Below are 17,235 nucleotides of genomic sequence, written 5' to 3' on the forward strand. Positions count from 1 at the left end.
AGGTTGAAAAATTGGAGTTTAAGAGAGAGTACAGCAGTTGACACCCTGATCTTGGGTCAATCCCCAGCACTCTGTATGTTTTTTCTGAGCCCCATCATGAGTGACAAAGAGTAAAGTCTGAGCACAGTTGACTGTGGTGACCCCCCGAAACTAACAAGCACTCATTTAAAATTCTTTGTGAAGATAAGATTTACTTATCATTTGATAGGTGCAGAACAAGACTCAGAAAGGTTAAATAGCTTGCCTGTTAGCACAGAGCTCATCTAAATCACAGCTTGGATCATAGCTCTGGGTGTTTGTGTTCAATATGCAGAGGCATAATTATCAAGTCACATAAGTATTTGCTTTATCACATACAGTAGTTTTCAAAGAATTAAGCACATTGACAATATTACACATAACCATGCATGGTCAAGGCTGATTTCTGAAAAGAGTTTATATAGGGAAAGTTGATTACCTATAGTACCCTCCCTCTCTCCATCCATCCATCTCTCACTTGCTCATTCTCTTCCTTCCTTCCTTCCTTCCTTCCTTCCTTCCTTCCTTCCTTCCTTCCTTCCTTCCTTCCTTCCTTCCTTCCTTCCTTCCTTCCTTCCTTCCTTCCTTCTTTCTTTCCTGCCTCATTCCCTTTCTTTACTCCCTCCCTTATCCTCTTTCTTCCTCCTTTCTTTCCTCATTACCTTTCTTTTTCCCTTCCTCTCTTCATTTTTGTTCCTTCCATTATTATTTAAATAAATAATAAATGAATTATTTCTTCCAAATAATTATGCAAATAATCCTGAATAATTCTTCTATTATTTCATTTAAAAGACAAGGAGATTTATCCTGAAATATGTTAATACTAGTATTAAATATGTTAATACTATGTTAATACTCAAGTGTTAGAGCAAATGCTTAGCATGTATAAGACACAATGTTTGAAACCTGACACCCAATTTACTCTACTTTCACCCCAGGACCACTAGGTATATCTCTGGTGGTCCCTGAGCACTTCAGAATTTGGTCCCTATAAAAAATAATAGAGTAGGTTAATCAACTCATAAACTCAAGTGCTGGTAGATCTGAGATGTAACCTATATCTATTTGGGCCCATAGGTCACTACAAAATGTGTAAAATTATTAGAGATTAAACTGGATCATTAATTTTCAGAGTTTGTATAAACCTGATAGATCATGAAAATAGCTGACTCAAAAAAAAAAAGAGAGAGAGAAAAGAAAAGAAAGAAAGTGATGGTACCAGGAGCAAAAAGTCACATGAACATTGAGTGGAAATAAATAATAATCAGGCCTAAATATTAAACTCAAAGTCAACAACAACAGAATCAAGATCTCCAACAAATTATATACAAAGGGGTCTGGTTACACTAGCAGTCCAGGAGGCAACAGTGGGGGAGGGAGTACGGGATGCATGCTGGGAACAGGAGCAAAGGGCTATCAACTCTGGTGGAGGGGAAAGAAAATTACCATTATTTATTGCCGCCATGTACCTTAAATATAGCTGTGAAGAACTAGTAATTTACATGAGTCTCAATAAAAATTACTAAAATTATAAAAAAACTCTGACTCAGTTTTCATGAGCTGATAAGTACATGTATATTCTTATAAAGCAGATATATAAAATGATAATAGTCCTAACTATGGCTTGATAAGCTAACAAACTAGTGAAATATGTATGTATATTCAATGTCTTTTCTTTTTAGATTATCAAGACTTCAAAGTACAGTTAAGGGGCAAAATGTGCTATTAAGGAAAGCGACCTTATAGCTGCAGAGAAAAATGACTCCAATTTATCATTAATTTCCATACATTTGTTCAATACCTTAATTTGGACTCAGGTCTTCCCAAATAGCAATATAAATGGGATTAATGACTTGATTCTAGCACAGAACATAAGGTACTTAGAAACAGTTTCAGCCACTTGGTGTATTATTATTACTAGTAAAAGGTGGGAATATTAGCATTTATATGGCCATTTATTTGCTGAAACTGTTCTGATGGCTTATTCACACACATACTATAATCTTAATGGTCACTTTGTGGTCCCTCATTTGTCATGCTTGTATATATTTGCAGTATTAAAAACATTTGGAGTACTCAGGACAAGGAAGTTCCTGGAAGCCTGCAACTGTCTGCCCTGTGTGATTTCTAGAACATTTGAATACTCCCTTACCCCATTCCCAAACACACAGACTGCAAGTTTTGTATGGCAATTTATGAATTTCACAATTCTAAAATCAGTTTCCTTCTCTTTGAGTAGAGTTTAAAGACATAATTACTGGTTATGAAAGAAACTTCTAGATTAGTCACATGCTAGGCAAGCACTTTACTCTTTGTAGCATCTCACTCACCCAAAATAGATCCTCCTTTTACTCCCATTTACAGAATGTGGAGCTGAGCTTTAGCATGGCATGACTTATCCAGGCACCATTCCACCCATAGTCAAAGCCAGTTGTCTCCTTAGCTCTTAGTCATACATCTTACACTTAGTCTATTCTATGCTGAAATTTAAACATTGCTCTGATCTGTATGAGTAGAAACTTTTGGGTTATTTAGAAAGCTTTAAATCCTTAAAGTGGCTAAATCCATAGATAAGTTATAAAGGACATCCTCAGTGATAGATCTACCTTTCTTTTAGTTTTTGCTTCTTTTTTTTTCCTATTTCTAATATTTTTCCACCTTGAGTAATAATTTTTGTTCCCATTTTTTTGATTTATCTTCTTTTCTAAATGTAATCTTTCTTCCAGTTTGTGGATTATATGACTCCCTGGCCACTCTTTTGTATTAATGATGTGACAATTACTAGTAACCTTTAATCTCTTCTTACAGAATAGGAATAGGTATGAGGTTGGAAAATTTTCCAAAGCCTATATTTGAACAATCAACCTGGTGCCTTTCTGTTCTTGCTTGCTTTCACCCTCTCTCTCCAGTGTCCAAGAACACTTCTCCAAGGCTATAGTGTGAGCTGATGCTAACATAGAAAGGTAATAATCAGACTGAACTTCGCTGGATCTCAAATGCCAGCACCCTTCTGCCTCTCTACTCTGCTGTCCTGCATTTTCGGCCTGATTTCACCCTTGGTGCAGCTCATCAGCCAGCCTGCCTTCCTGTGAGCTTTCCAGGGAGTCTGCCTTCCCGTGAGCCTTCCATGGAGGTGAGTCTACACGCCCAGAAAGGGAGGAGCCACTGAACTTCGCTGGATCTCAGATGCCAGCACCCTTCTGCCTCTCTACTCTGCTGTCCTGCATTTTTGGCCTGATTTCATCCTGGGTGCAGCCCATCTGCCAGCCTGCCTTCCTGTGAGCCTTCCGTGGAGGTGAGTCAACATGCCCAGAAAGGGAGAAGCCAGAGGAGCACGGTTGCTCCGCTCCCCTTCATGACGGTGCACAGCATTTAGCCGATGAATACAATCACAACACGTAGAAAAACACGCAGTACTAGTGTGACAATGGGGAAACACCATGGGCCAGTGCCAGACATAGAGAATGAAGATGGCAACTCTGATGACTTGAACATGACCAACCACCTAGTCAGTCTCTCAGATAAGGAGTTTAGAGTTGCAATATGGAACATGTTCAAAGAACTCAAACAAAGTATAGGAGAGAAAACTAAAAAGAATCAGGAGAATATGAAGATAGAAATGAGAAAACTCCAAACAGAAATTTCAGATCAAATAACAGGTCTGAGAAACTCAGTAGATGAATTGAAGAAAAACATGTTTGAGATTTCCCACAGGTTAACAGCAGCTGAGGATAGAATCAGTACACTGGAAGATGAGATACATAACAATTACATACAGCAGAAGAAATTGGAAAAAAGCCTCAAAGCAAATGATCAAACAATGGAAAAATTACTCAAAGAATGGGAACAGATGAAAATAGAAGTCTATGATAAGCTCAACAGAAACAACTTAAGAATCATTGGAGTCCCAGAGACTCAGGAAGAAAATCTCCAGGAAGAATCAACAGTCAAGAACATCATTAAAGAGAAACTACCAGATATAATGAATACATGTGATCAAATCCTGCATGCCCGAAGAGTGCCAACTAAAAGAGACCCCAGAAAAAACACCCCAAGACACATCCTAGTCACAATGATGAATCCTATAGATAGAGACAGAATTCTGAAAGCAGCAAGATCGAAAAGAGAAATTACATTCAAGGGAACATCCTTGAGATTTACTGCAGACCTGTCACCAGAAACACTCAAGGCCAGAAGGCAGTGGTGGGACATAGTGACAAAACTCAATGAAATAAATGCTTCGCCTAGAATACTGCACCCAGCAAAACTCACTTTCAGGTTTGAAGGAACAATACATAGTTTCACAGACAAACAACAGCTCAAAAACTTCACAGACTCAAAACCATTCTTAAAAGAAAAACTGAACGGCATACTTTAAGACAAGGCTTACCAACAGACACACCAAACTTTAATATAAAGATGGCACTAACTCCCAGGACAATTAATTCTCTCAATGTCAATGGACTAAATGCACCAGTTAAGAGACACAGAGTGGCTAAATGGATCAAAAAACTCAATCCAACCTTCTGCTGCCTACAAGAAACGCACCTGAATAGTCAGAACAAACATAGACTCAAAATAAAAGGCTGGAGGAAAATCATCCAAGCAAACAACACCCAAAAAAAAGCAGGAGTGGCCATATTAATATCAGATGATGCAAACTTTATACTTAGGAAACTTGTAAGGGACAAAGATGGACATTTTGTATTAATCAAGGGATATGTACAGCAGGAAGAAATCACCCTCCTAAACATATATGCACCGAATGAGGGGCCAGCAAAATATTTAATACAACTGTTGACAAATCTGAAAAATAATATCAATAACAACACAATAATTGTGGGAGACCTCAACACGGCATTGTCAACACTAGACAGGTCAACCAGACTGAAACCCAACAAGAATATACTAGACCTGAGGAGAGAAATGGAAGAAAGAGGCCTAGTAGATATATACAGGACACTCGAACCCCAGAAGCCTGAATACACATTTTTCTCTAATGTACATGGGACATTCTCTAGGATAGACTACATGTTAGCACACAAAACATATCTCCAAAATATCAAGAGGATAGAAATTTTGCAGGCTGCCTTTGCTGACCACAAAGCCCTGAAATTATATATAAACTACAAAGGGACACAGAAGAAAAATTTTAACACCTGGAAGTTAAATAGCCTCATACAGAATAATCAGTGGGTCTGAGATGAAATCAAAGAGGAAATCAAAACCTTCCTGAAAACAAATGACAATGGAGACACAAATTATCAGAACCTATGGGACACAGCAAAAGCAGTACTGAGAGGAAAATTTATAGCTTTGCAAGCACACATCAGGAAAGAAGAAGGGGCATACCTGAATAGCTTAATGACGCAGCTCATAGAATTAGAAAGTGCTCAACAAAAGGATCCAAAAATAGGGAGGCAGAAGGAAATAACAAAGCTGAGAGCAGAAATCAATCAAGTGGAAACCAGAAAAACCATCCAAAAGATCAACGAAAGCAGAAGTTGGTTCTTTGAAAAAATAAACAAGATTGATAGACCACTGGCAAAACTAACAAAGAAAGAAAGAGAGAGAAACTTGATAACTCGTATTAGGAATGAAAAAGGAGAGATCACTACTGATATGGTAGAGATTCAAAGGGTAATCAGAAACTACTTTGAGAAACTCTATGCCACTAAAAATGAAAACCTGGAAGAAATGGATAAATTTTTGGAATCTTATAATCTTCCACGATTGAATGAAGAGGATGTAGCATATCTAAACACACCCATTACTATTGAGGAAATTAAGAAAGTAATCAAATGTCTGCCCAAAAACAAAAGCCCAGGCCCAGATGGATTTACTAATGAATTCTTTCAAACCTTTCAAGAGGAACTACTACCAATCCTGGCAAGACTCTTTCATGAAATTGAAAAAAACAGGAAAACTTCCAAATAGCTTTTATGAAGCCAACATTACCTTGATACCTAAACCAGACAGAGATGCTACGAAAAAAGAAAATTACAGACCAATATCGCTGATGAATGCAGATGCAAAGATCTTCAACAAAATCCTGGCAAAGAGGATTCAATGCCTCATTAAGAAGATCATCCACTACGATCAAGTAGGTTTCATTCCAGGAATGCAAGGCTGGTTTAACATCCGTAAATCTATCAACATAATAAACAACATCAACAGCAAGAAAAATAAAAATCACATGATCATATCAATCGACGCAGAGAAAGCATTTGACAAGGTCCAACACCCATTCTTGATCAAAACTCTCAGCAAGATGGGAATGGAAGGAACATTTCTCAATATAGTTAAGGCCATCTACCACAAGCCAGAGGCAAATATTGTCCTCAATGGAGAAAAACTGAAAGCCTTCCCTCTAAATTCTGGCACAAGACAAGGCTGTCCTCTCTCACCACTCCTAATAAACATATCACTGGAAGTACTTGCTATAGCGATTAGGCAAGAAAAGGATATCAAGGGAATCCAGATAGGAAAGGAAGAAGTCAAGCTCTCACTGTTTGCAGATGACATGATACTCTACTTAGAAAACCCCAAAGACTCTACCAAAAAGCTTCTAGAAACAATAGACTCATATAGCACGTTGGCAGGCTACAAAATTAACACACAAAAATCAATGGCCTTTCTATACACCAATACTAATAAGGAAGAAATGGACATTAAGAAAACAACTCCATTCACTATAGTGTCACACAAACTCAAATATCTTGGAATCAACTTGACTAAAAATGTGAAGGACCTATACAAGGAAAACTATAAAAATCTGCTCCAAGAAATAAGAGAGGACACGCGGAAATGGAAGCACATACCCTGCTCATGGATTGGCAGGATTAACATCATTAAAATGGCAATACTCCCCAAAGCACTGTACAGTTTTAATGCAATCCCCCTAAAGATACCCATGACATTCTTCAAAGAAGTGGACCAGGCACTTTTGAAATTTATTTGGAACAATAAACACCCTCGAATAGCTAAAGCAATCATTGGGAAAAAGAATATGGGAGGAATTACTTTCCCCAACTTTAAACTTTACTACAAAGCAATAGTTATCAAAACAGCATGGTATTGGAATAAGGACAGGCCCTCAGATCAGTGGAATAAGCTTGAATACTCAGAGAATGTTCCCCACACATACAATCACCTAATTTTTGATAAAGGAGCAAAAAATCCTAAATGGAACAAAGAAAGCCTCTTCAACAAGTGGTGTTGGCACAACTGGGTAGCCACTTGCAAAAAATTGAACTTAGACCCCCAGCTAACATCATGTACGAAGGTAAAATCCAAATGGATTAAAGACCTCGATATCAGCCCCAAAACCATAAGATATATAGAACAATACGTAGGTAAAACACTCCAGGACATTGAGGCTAAAGGCATCTTCAAGGAAGAAACTGCACTCTCCACGCAAGTGAAAGCAGAAATTAACAGATGGGAATATATTAAGCTGAGAAGCTTCTGCACCTCAAAGGAAATAGTGCCCAGGATACAAGAGCCACCCACTGAGTGGGAGAAACTATTCACCCAATACCCATCAGATAAGGGGCTAATCTCCAAAATATACAAGGCACTGACAGAACTTTACAAGAAAAATACATCTAATCCCATCAAAAAATGGGGAGAAGAAATGAACAGACACTTTGACAAAGAAGAAATACAGATGGCCAAAAGACACATGAAAAAGTGCTCCACATCACTAATCATCAGGGAGATGCAAATCAAAACAACGATGAGATACCACCTCACACCCCAGAGAATGGCACACATCACAAAGAATGAGAATAAACAGTGTTGGCGGGGATGTGGGGAGAAAGGAACTCTTATCCACTGCTGGTGGGAATGCCGTCTAGTTCAACCTTTATGGAAAGCGATATGGAGATTCCTCCAAAAACTGGAAATCGAGCTCCCATACAATCCAGCTATACCACTCCTAGGAATATACCCTAGGAACACAAAAATACAATACAAAAACCCCTTCCTTACACCTATATTCATTGCAGCTCTATTTACCATAGCAAGACTCTGGAAACAACCAAGATGCCCTTCAATAGACGAATGGCTAAAGAAACTGTGGTACATATACACAATGGAATATTATGCAGCTGTCAGGAGAGATGAAGTCATGAAATTTTCCTATACATGGATGTACACGGAATCTATTATGCTGAGTGAAATAAGTCAGAGAGAGAGAGAGAAAAACGCAGAATGGTCTCACACATTTATGGGTTTTAAGAAAAATGAAAGACATTCTTGCAATAATAACTTTCAGACACAAAAGAGAAAAGAGCTGGAAGTTCCAGCTCACCTCAGGAAGCTCTTCACAAAGAGTGATGAGTTTAGTTGGATAAATAACTACATTTTGAACTGTCCTAATAATGAGAATGTATGAGGGAAATTGAGAACCTGTTTAGAGTACAGGCGGGGGTCGGGTGGGGAGGAGGGAGACTTGGGACATTGGTGATGGGAATGTTGCACTGGTGATGGGTGGTGTTAAGAAAAAAATATTGTTATTAAATAATGGAATACAATGTATATACAATATATTATTATATACAATACATTGCATTATAAAAAAAAACTAAAAAAAAACTAAAGAAAAAAAGAAAATAAGCTTATTTTATAGGTATTCTGATGTAGATAGCTCGAAAAAAAAAAAAGAAAGGTAATAATCAGAAATTGGTACTATCACACCGTTATAAGACAGTGAAATATTTGGCTGAAAAATATTTGTGTTATTAACAATTTGGCAGGAAAAATTAAAGAATGAAAAGATAAACTTAAAGGAATGTATCATGCAAGTGAAAGTAGTAATGGTTATCATTTGTTCTGTGTAATTCTTGTGTAGTTAGCCCTTAGTTACACTCACCTTTACCTTAGGAGATAGTCATTGATGGGAAAGAAATAGGAAATGACTTGCCCCTGGTGACTCCACCAGGCGAGCAGATAATTGATGGAAGTAGTTCTTGTGCATTACTATCACTACACCTTGACCAGGATGTAATAGCAGAACACAGAGATAATAGCAGAACCTGCTCAGTGTCATAACCAGGGGCTCCATATCTTGCTTCACAAAACTGCTCTGCTAGAATAAGTGGATGCTTATTCAGGCTCAGAGTGATGCTATTGCCAGTCCATGTGAGATGTTCACAAATGCTTAGAGTGGTCATCTGGTGAGGGAAAATTATGAACCCTGGAAAATGGGTTTTAGATAACAAAAGTATATTCAGACCTGAGTCTCCTTTGGATGCAAAAATCTTTGTGCACTTCGTCAGGTAAGAAAAGGTCTTCTATAGGACATGAGAAAGGATTTATTTATTGAGCACTTGAATACACACACATATTTTTCACTTGTTTGTGAGTTAGTGTTTCATTTTCACTTACATGGAAGCATATATCCCTAAAATATATATTATATAATTTTCTTAGCCTGCCTTTTACATGGCTGACACTAGATAGAACAGTCAAGGGAAGGCTGGGAGAGTTATAGCCTTTTGAAACACATGATTGGCATATCTACTATAGAGGAAATCAATGTAGCCTTTCATTTCTCAGTGACACCCCACCCCCACACACACACAAACAGATGTTCTGAGCTGTGTCAGTGCCCCCTGCCTTGGGGATGAGTATCCTGTGGTTCTGATTTCTTTTATTTTTTCCTTTACAAAGGGAACCAGGAGTAAGTGAACAGCTATAGAATGCCTGTAGTTTTGTGTCATTTTGACCTTTGGTGATTTGAACTCCTTATAGCACAGAGGGCTAGCCCATCATCTAGTCATCTGCTAATGCAGATATGATTATATTATCTTCATTGTATACACCAATGATAGAATTTTCCTTAGAGGTCTGGGTTTCTTATAATGCTATATAACACAAAACTGTTATGAGTAGTGTTGAGTTAAATTTATTAAATTTCTCTCCAGTATATCTAAAATCTGGCAAACCTTATAGAGAGAACAACTAAGATTCCTGGGGTTAAATTGCATTTCCTTTATGCAAAGAAAGCAAATCAAACATTTGGCAGAGAGAACTCTAATCCATATCTCTTCCAGCAAACTTTATGCTATACTCACATGACATTAGATAAATCTTTCCCCCTTAAGTGCCGTTTTGAATGGTAGATTCTGCCTTATTTAATGAGATCAACTACCTCTCTGCTGGTAGTCTGCAGTTGGATGGTAAGGATGCATTTTATCTTCACTTCAACCTGTTTCTGAATCAGAGTTTAAGGTGAGATGTAATGAGGCATCAGGTTGAAAAATGATCTAGGTAAGTACAAAACGGTCTCCATTATGACCAATGCTTGATGGGATGTGCTGAGTTTCCTACTCAACTGAGAGTTTATTTGTGATAGTTTTATTTTGCCACATCTGGTCTCCTATTTATGAAACATTTGCAAGAAAAATAAACACTGTTTTTCTCTTAGTGATAACCACTCACTTAATGTGTATATTTCAAGGTTTAATGCCTATATTTAAAGGTTTCAAGGGCTTGTCCTAAGTTTCTAGGTTTCATAAAGATTCCAGCTCAGGGAGAGAGTTGGAGTAAACACACCAGTCTACACTCTATGTGCCAGGTTGTCGACCTAAAAGAAGCTGCCTTATTCCCTCCATGAGCCAGATGAGCTGGTGGGCACCTGTGATGATTTAAGCCTATGAATAAAAATTTATATGAAACTTCACATTGAACCCCAAAAAGCTGAGCAAGGGATTTTTTATTATCCTTACTTTTCAACGGGAGCAATTGGCTCAATGAGATAAAAATAATTGGCTCCAGTTTTACAGAATTGGAGACAGGAGATGGGGGACTAACATAGGAAGAAGACTGGAGTGTACCAGATTGTGTTGTATTGGAATTGGGGATATTTGTATGAACTCTTGACTTTAGAAAATATATACAGAAATAAATGTTGGCTGAAAGCAATGACATGCCACTTTCAGCAAATATATTTGGTATCCTGATCTTTTTTTTTTACTAAATTATATTCTCAACTCATAGAATTAGATATGCTTAAAAAATGGCTATTCTTATGCAAAGAGGTGATAAATGAGCTTGACAATGACTTTTTCTCCAAAAAGTCAATAAATGCTGAGGGAATGAGAAGTATATGCTTAAAGGACACAGACCCTTGAAGAAATTGTGTGCAATTACCCATTAAATAAAATAAGAATTCATGAGATCATAATGATAAAATAAAAGAATGAACAAATAGAAGCATCAGAGAAATATATTCATACTGGAACAAAATTGTAATTGGGCATAGAGTTGGCTTTGAAACTGCAGATTCTATATTTCCTCTGATTATGGCTCTTTCTATTGCAATATAAGGATCTTTTACCAGGAAAATGTGAGCTTTTGGTGAGACTGGATTCAAGATGGGCATCTTCCCTTATTTTCTGTTCTTTTCTTTTTGTAGCTGTTGATTTTTTTTTTGGGGGGGGGCACATTCAGCGGTGCTCAGGGGTTCTTCCCTACTCTGTGCTCCGAGGTTACTTCTGACAGGTTTAGGGGACTATATGAAAGCTGACAACCCCAAACAAGGCAAATGATCTACTCACTGTGCTATAACTCTACCCCCTGAATCTTCCTTTCTAATTCTTACAGCTGCTGCTATTTTTCATACATTTTTAAGGTTTATTTTCAAAGCAATTGTGCAGAAATAAATTAGAAAAAAAAAGGCAGGTGTTCAATTGTTTATTTTCTCTTATATAAGAATAAATGGTCTTAAACAGGTCTAAGACCACTAAGTAGTAAGCTAGGAACAAAGGGGACCACTTATTCTAGCAGCCTTAGGGGTGAGGGAGGATATGGGAGGTGGAACAGGAATGAAGGAGGGAGGACAATTTGGTGATGGGAATTCCCCTGATTTTATATGTACCTAAAATATTATTGTCAATGATATGTAAGCCACTATGATTAAAATAAAAATTATATTACAAAAGAATAAATGGATTTCTGGTCATGTATGACCATCAATTTACCAAAAAATGTGTTAAGGTTAGTGAATAATTAACCTGTTTAATATCTGTCCTGAACTGCTTTGACAACCACAGAATACAAAACTAAATATAGCAAGAAAACTGTAGTTGTGGCATTCTACAGAGAGAAAAACATATAAAGCAAAATATTTTCCATTTTCCATTTATCATGCTCAGCTAAAACTTTCTAATTTAAAACTGTCCAAAACAACATTTTTATGATTGGTTGAAAGAATCCAATGAAACTACCTTTATTCTTCCCTTTCCTCTTCTTTTCAAGTCAGATCACTATATCTCAAGACTAACAATAGAAGATGGAGAAAATAAAGATGATTTGACTATCTTTCTAAATTCTCAATTGTCCCTTATGTCTAGACCATTGAGATTTCTGAGGTGTTCTAAGGATGTTGAGTCCGGAAAAGAGGTGACCTTTGATTTGGGGTTGTAACATTTTAACTTTTGTGTTTTTCTGACTTAAAAATATTATTTCATTTTTATATTAGCTAGTTTTTCCCTAACTGCCCAAGGTCGCAGATAGCCCTCACAGCTGGGCAAATTCCCCAAACTTAACCTAGCCTGGCCCCTGAAGATAAGGAGAACCCATTCCCTTTGACAGATTGACACATTCCCTTGACAGAAAATTTAAACTTATACAATCTGTGTAACGTATGTTGGAATGTTATGTTCTTAGTTTTTAATAGGAACAGTGATTTCTCTTTTTGTTGTTTGGTTTTTGGGCACACACCCCCCCCCCGGCAGCGCTCAGGGGTTACTCCTGGCTCTATGCTCAGAAGTCGCCCCTGGCAGGCTCAGGGGTATGGGATGCCGGGATTTGAACCACTGACCTTCTGCTGCAAGGCAAACACCTTACCTCAATGCTGTCTCTCCAGCCCCAGGAATAGTGATTTCTTAGTAATAGATGGGATGGCAACTTTAGTCATAGGCTGCAATTTCAAGGTAAGAAAGACTAGGCCCAAGGAGATAGCTGATTCCTGGAACTAGGCTGTAAATCACAAAGAACATTCTAAGGAATGCAAGGACATCTTGTTTTCCATCAGACACCTTGATCCCCATAGAGGAAATCCCCACAGAGGACAGATATCCCTTGAAGATTAGGGAGGAATAACTGCACACAGTCACTAAAAATGGAATAACACATAGACAGAATAAATAGGGTAATAAATAATAAATAATAAATAATAAATAATAAATAGAATAGGGTAAAATCTAGTTTAATGCTATTCTCACCCTGTCCCTGGCTTGGTTGAAGTATGATATAATGAACAAGGCTCCTTTCCATAATTGCTCCAGTCACTATGCTGTTAAGAGAATGGGTTCTGGGCCCGGAGAGATAGCACAGCGGTGTTTGCCTTGCAAGCAGCCGATCCAGGACCAAAGGTGGTTGGTTCGAATCCCGGTGACCCATATGGTCCCCCATGCTTTCCAGGAGCTAATTCTGAGCAGACAGCCAGGAGTAACTCCTGAGCACTGCTGGGTGTGGCCCAAAAAACAAAAATACAAAAAACAAAAAACAAAAAACAAAAAAAACAAAAAAATAGAAAAAAGAGAATGGGTTCTCCACTCTGTGGATTGGGAGACTGCCTGAACAGTTCAACCCCATATCACTGCATACCATCAGTCTAGGAGTTGGGGGTAAATGATGTCCTGAGGGGGCTGAACAGACAGAAAATTGTGCCTTTTCTAAAAAATATCATTGGATGATTCAAACTGTATAAACCTGTAAAAATTGTTTTTTTTTAAACTTTATTTTTTTTCTGTTTTGTTATTTTTTAACCAGCTTTATTACATACATGATTGTGTTTGGGTTTCAGTCATGTAAAGAACATCACCCATCACCAGTGCAACATTCCCATCACCAATGTCCCAAATCTCCCTCCTCCCCATCCACCCCCGCCTGTACTCTAGACAGGCTTTCTGTTTTCCTCGTATATTCTCATTATTAGGATAGTTCAAAACGTAGTTATTTCTTTAACTAAACTCATCCCTGTTTATGGTGACCTGTACAAATTGTATAAAACTGTATACGCTGTACAAAATGCTTTGACCTATATGCTCATTATCATATGAACTCCCTTAAATGTTTGTAAATTTGGATACTGGGGGTTTCACTGCAGCCCAAATTCCTGGCTTGCGGTGACGCCCCAGAATTCTGGAAAAGAAATAAACCTGCATGTGATTGCATTTTTAAGGTTTGTGGTTCCTCATTCTGCGGCAGGTCTTTTTCTTTCTGGGACCCCTGGCCATCCCCGTTTCCTGAGATCCCTCCCCAGGATAGAGGGATATTCAGTCCCTGGACCCCATTCTGGGACCAGGCCAGTTAGCTGGATTTAACAAGAAAGGCACGGGAATCTATACCATTCTCTCCCCTTTCCTAGTACTGTGCATCTGTATGCACAGATATTTTACTTTTTAAATTCCAAATACTTATTTCTTACCATCTGCCAACAGAAAGTAAATAGCTCAGAGAGAAGAAATTTTCTAATTTTCCTTCAACATATCATTTTTCAAAGTATGCCTTCTCTTTTCCTAATTTTCTAATGCAGTGTGCATATGATTTGAAATAAACTCCCAGGTGTTATGATCTACTATATGGACTTTAGATTCTAGGCAAATTATTTCCTTTCATTTCTTTATCTATAAAATGGATGCAACAATGCCAAACTTACCTGTCACATCATAACAAGAAAAATTTTAATATTTCTAGAGGAGGAAGACAGAAGGCCCACTAAGATGCCATATTCTAAGTGAAGATTGCTGTTTCGAATACTCCCAAGGAATATTTCACCAAAAAGCCCTCTAGGAAACCTCCCCACTGAGTGAATGGCTGGTCAATTCTTAAGAAATAATTTTAAAATTGGGGCCTGGAGTGATAGCATAGCAGTAGGGCATTTGCCTTGCATGTGGCTGACCCAGGATGGGCATAGGTTCAATCCCCAGCATCCCATATGGTCCCCTAAGCCAGGAGTAATTTCTGCATGCAGATCTAGGACTAACACCTAAGCATCACAGGGTATGGCCCCTACCAAAAATAGAAAGAGTTTTGAAATTTGTGTTATGGTACTGATATTATGCTTCCTTTGTAACTAACATCTAATTGGTCTTTCTCTCTTCTGCTGTGTGTATTACAGGCAAATATCACCTTGATTAAATTTCCCTTTACCTGGAAATTTTCAGCACCAAATTAAAGACACTTATAAAAATTTTTTTTCTTTCTGTCTTTAAAATGCCATTGCAGCACTGAATGCTTGTTAACTCTTACCTCAGAATTTACATCAAAAAAAGTTTGGCTAGGATATAGCATTGGGCTATAAACTCTACAATTCTTTAGATATAGCCTCGCTCCTTCACCTGCAATCTATACACAAAAAACTCCCTTTTTAGAAATAGGAACTTGATAGAGAAATTCTGCTCCTCATTAAACCTCTATTTTACATTTGAGGCTAGCCTGCCAGGAACTACTTTGAGATGTTAAAATTAATCTTCTCCTTTGTAACTCTGGAATTTTACTTCATATATATTTTATCATCAGTTCTAGCTATGTGAATTGTTAATCTGTGCTTTGTTTGTGAACATTCTTTTCATACCTGTGACTGGCAATTTACCTCATATATACCTGCCCCACACATTGAACTTAGAACGCTGTTTCTTCCATATATATTTGTGTGGTCTCTCATTTTCCTCATATTTTACTGTTTGTGTCACCCACTTTCCTTGAAGGAACTCAAAGAAGTCCTCTAATGCAACTGGCCCCAAAAAAGCTATCCTACGGCACTTCCCTTCCCCTCCTTTATTGTGATTACTTTGTTTTATTTATTTATTTTTTATATCTTTATTTAAGATTACTTTGTTTTAAAAGAATGTAAATATTGATATGTTTAAGGGGTGTAATGTTACAATGTCATGCTTATCACTAAGTGACAATTCCCTTCTACCTGAAAACATCCAGTCTTGCAATTCAATATTACTTATTTTTCTAGTTTTTTTTGGGGGGAGGGGTCAGCGCCAGGGTTTACTCAAGGGTCAGCACTCAGAAATCACTCCTGGCAGGCACAGGGCATGCGTGGAGGCAAATAACCTACAGCTGTGCTATCTTTCTGTCCTCCAATAGTACCTTTTTTATCACCCCTTCTTATACAAAAAATACCTAGCTTAACATTTCAATGTTACTCAAACATATCTATTCCCCCCATCAAATTTACAAAACTTCCTTTTGACTAATGATCTTTTAGTAGTTCGAAAGATGTTATGGGCTGGTCTTTCAATCAGGAACCCATGTCTACAACTATAGTTTCTTATATTACACTAACCTTGGTAGACTGATGTAAAGATAGATTAACATGCCAAGTAAGAACAAGGTCTTAAAATTATACTCTTAGTACCACTGCCATATGACCGTGAACAAATAATTTTACCACTGTAATTTCACTTTGCCTATAGAAGGAAATTGGCAGAATACTGCCCATTTTACATAGCTGCTATAAAACTTAAATAACAGATTGCACTTATAACTGGGATTGGCTTTCATTATATACTTTATTTTTTTTTCCTTCAACCAGAAACCGATTTTTTTAATTTTTTAATTTATTTAAACACCTTAATTACATACATGATTGTGTTTGGGTTTCAGTCATGTAAAGAACACCACCCATCACCAGTGCAACATTCCCATCACCAGTGTCCCAAGTCTCACTCCTCTCCACCCGACCCCCGCCTGTACTCTAGACAGGCACTCCATTTTCCTCATACATTCTCATTATTAGGGCAGTTCAAAATGTAGTTATTTCCCTAACTAAACTCATCAATATTTGTGGTGAGCTTCCTGAGGTGAGCTGTAACTTCCAGCTCTTTTCTCTTTGTGTCTGAAAATTATTATTACAAGGGTGTCTTTCATTTTTCTTAAAACCCATAGATGAGTGAGACCATTCTGCGTTTTTCTCTCTCTCTCTGACTTATTTCATTCAGCATAATAATGGTTTAACATCCGTAAATCTATCAACATAACACACAACATCAATAACAAGAAAAATAAAAACCACATGATCATATCAATAGATGCAGAGAAAGCATTTGATAAGGTCCAACACCCATTCTTGATCAAAACTCTCAGCAAGATAGGAATGGAGGGAACCTTTCTCAATATAGTGAAGGCCATCTACCACAAGCCAGTGGCAAATATTATCCTCAATGGAGAAAAACTAAAAGCCTTCCATCT

Source organism: Suncus etruscus, chromosome 17, assembly GCF_024139225.1.
Source record: "Suncus etruscus isolate mSunEtr1 chromosome 17, mSunEtr1.pri.cur, whole genome shotgun sequence".
In the NCBI taxonomy this organism is placed as follows: Eukaryota; Metazoa; Chordata; class Mammalia; order Eulipotyphla; family Soricidae; genus Suncus; species Suncus etruscus.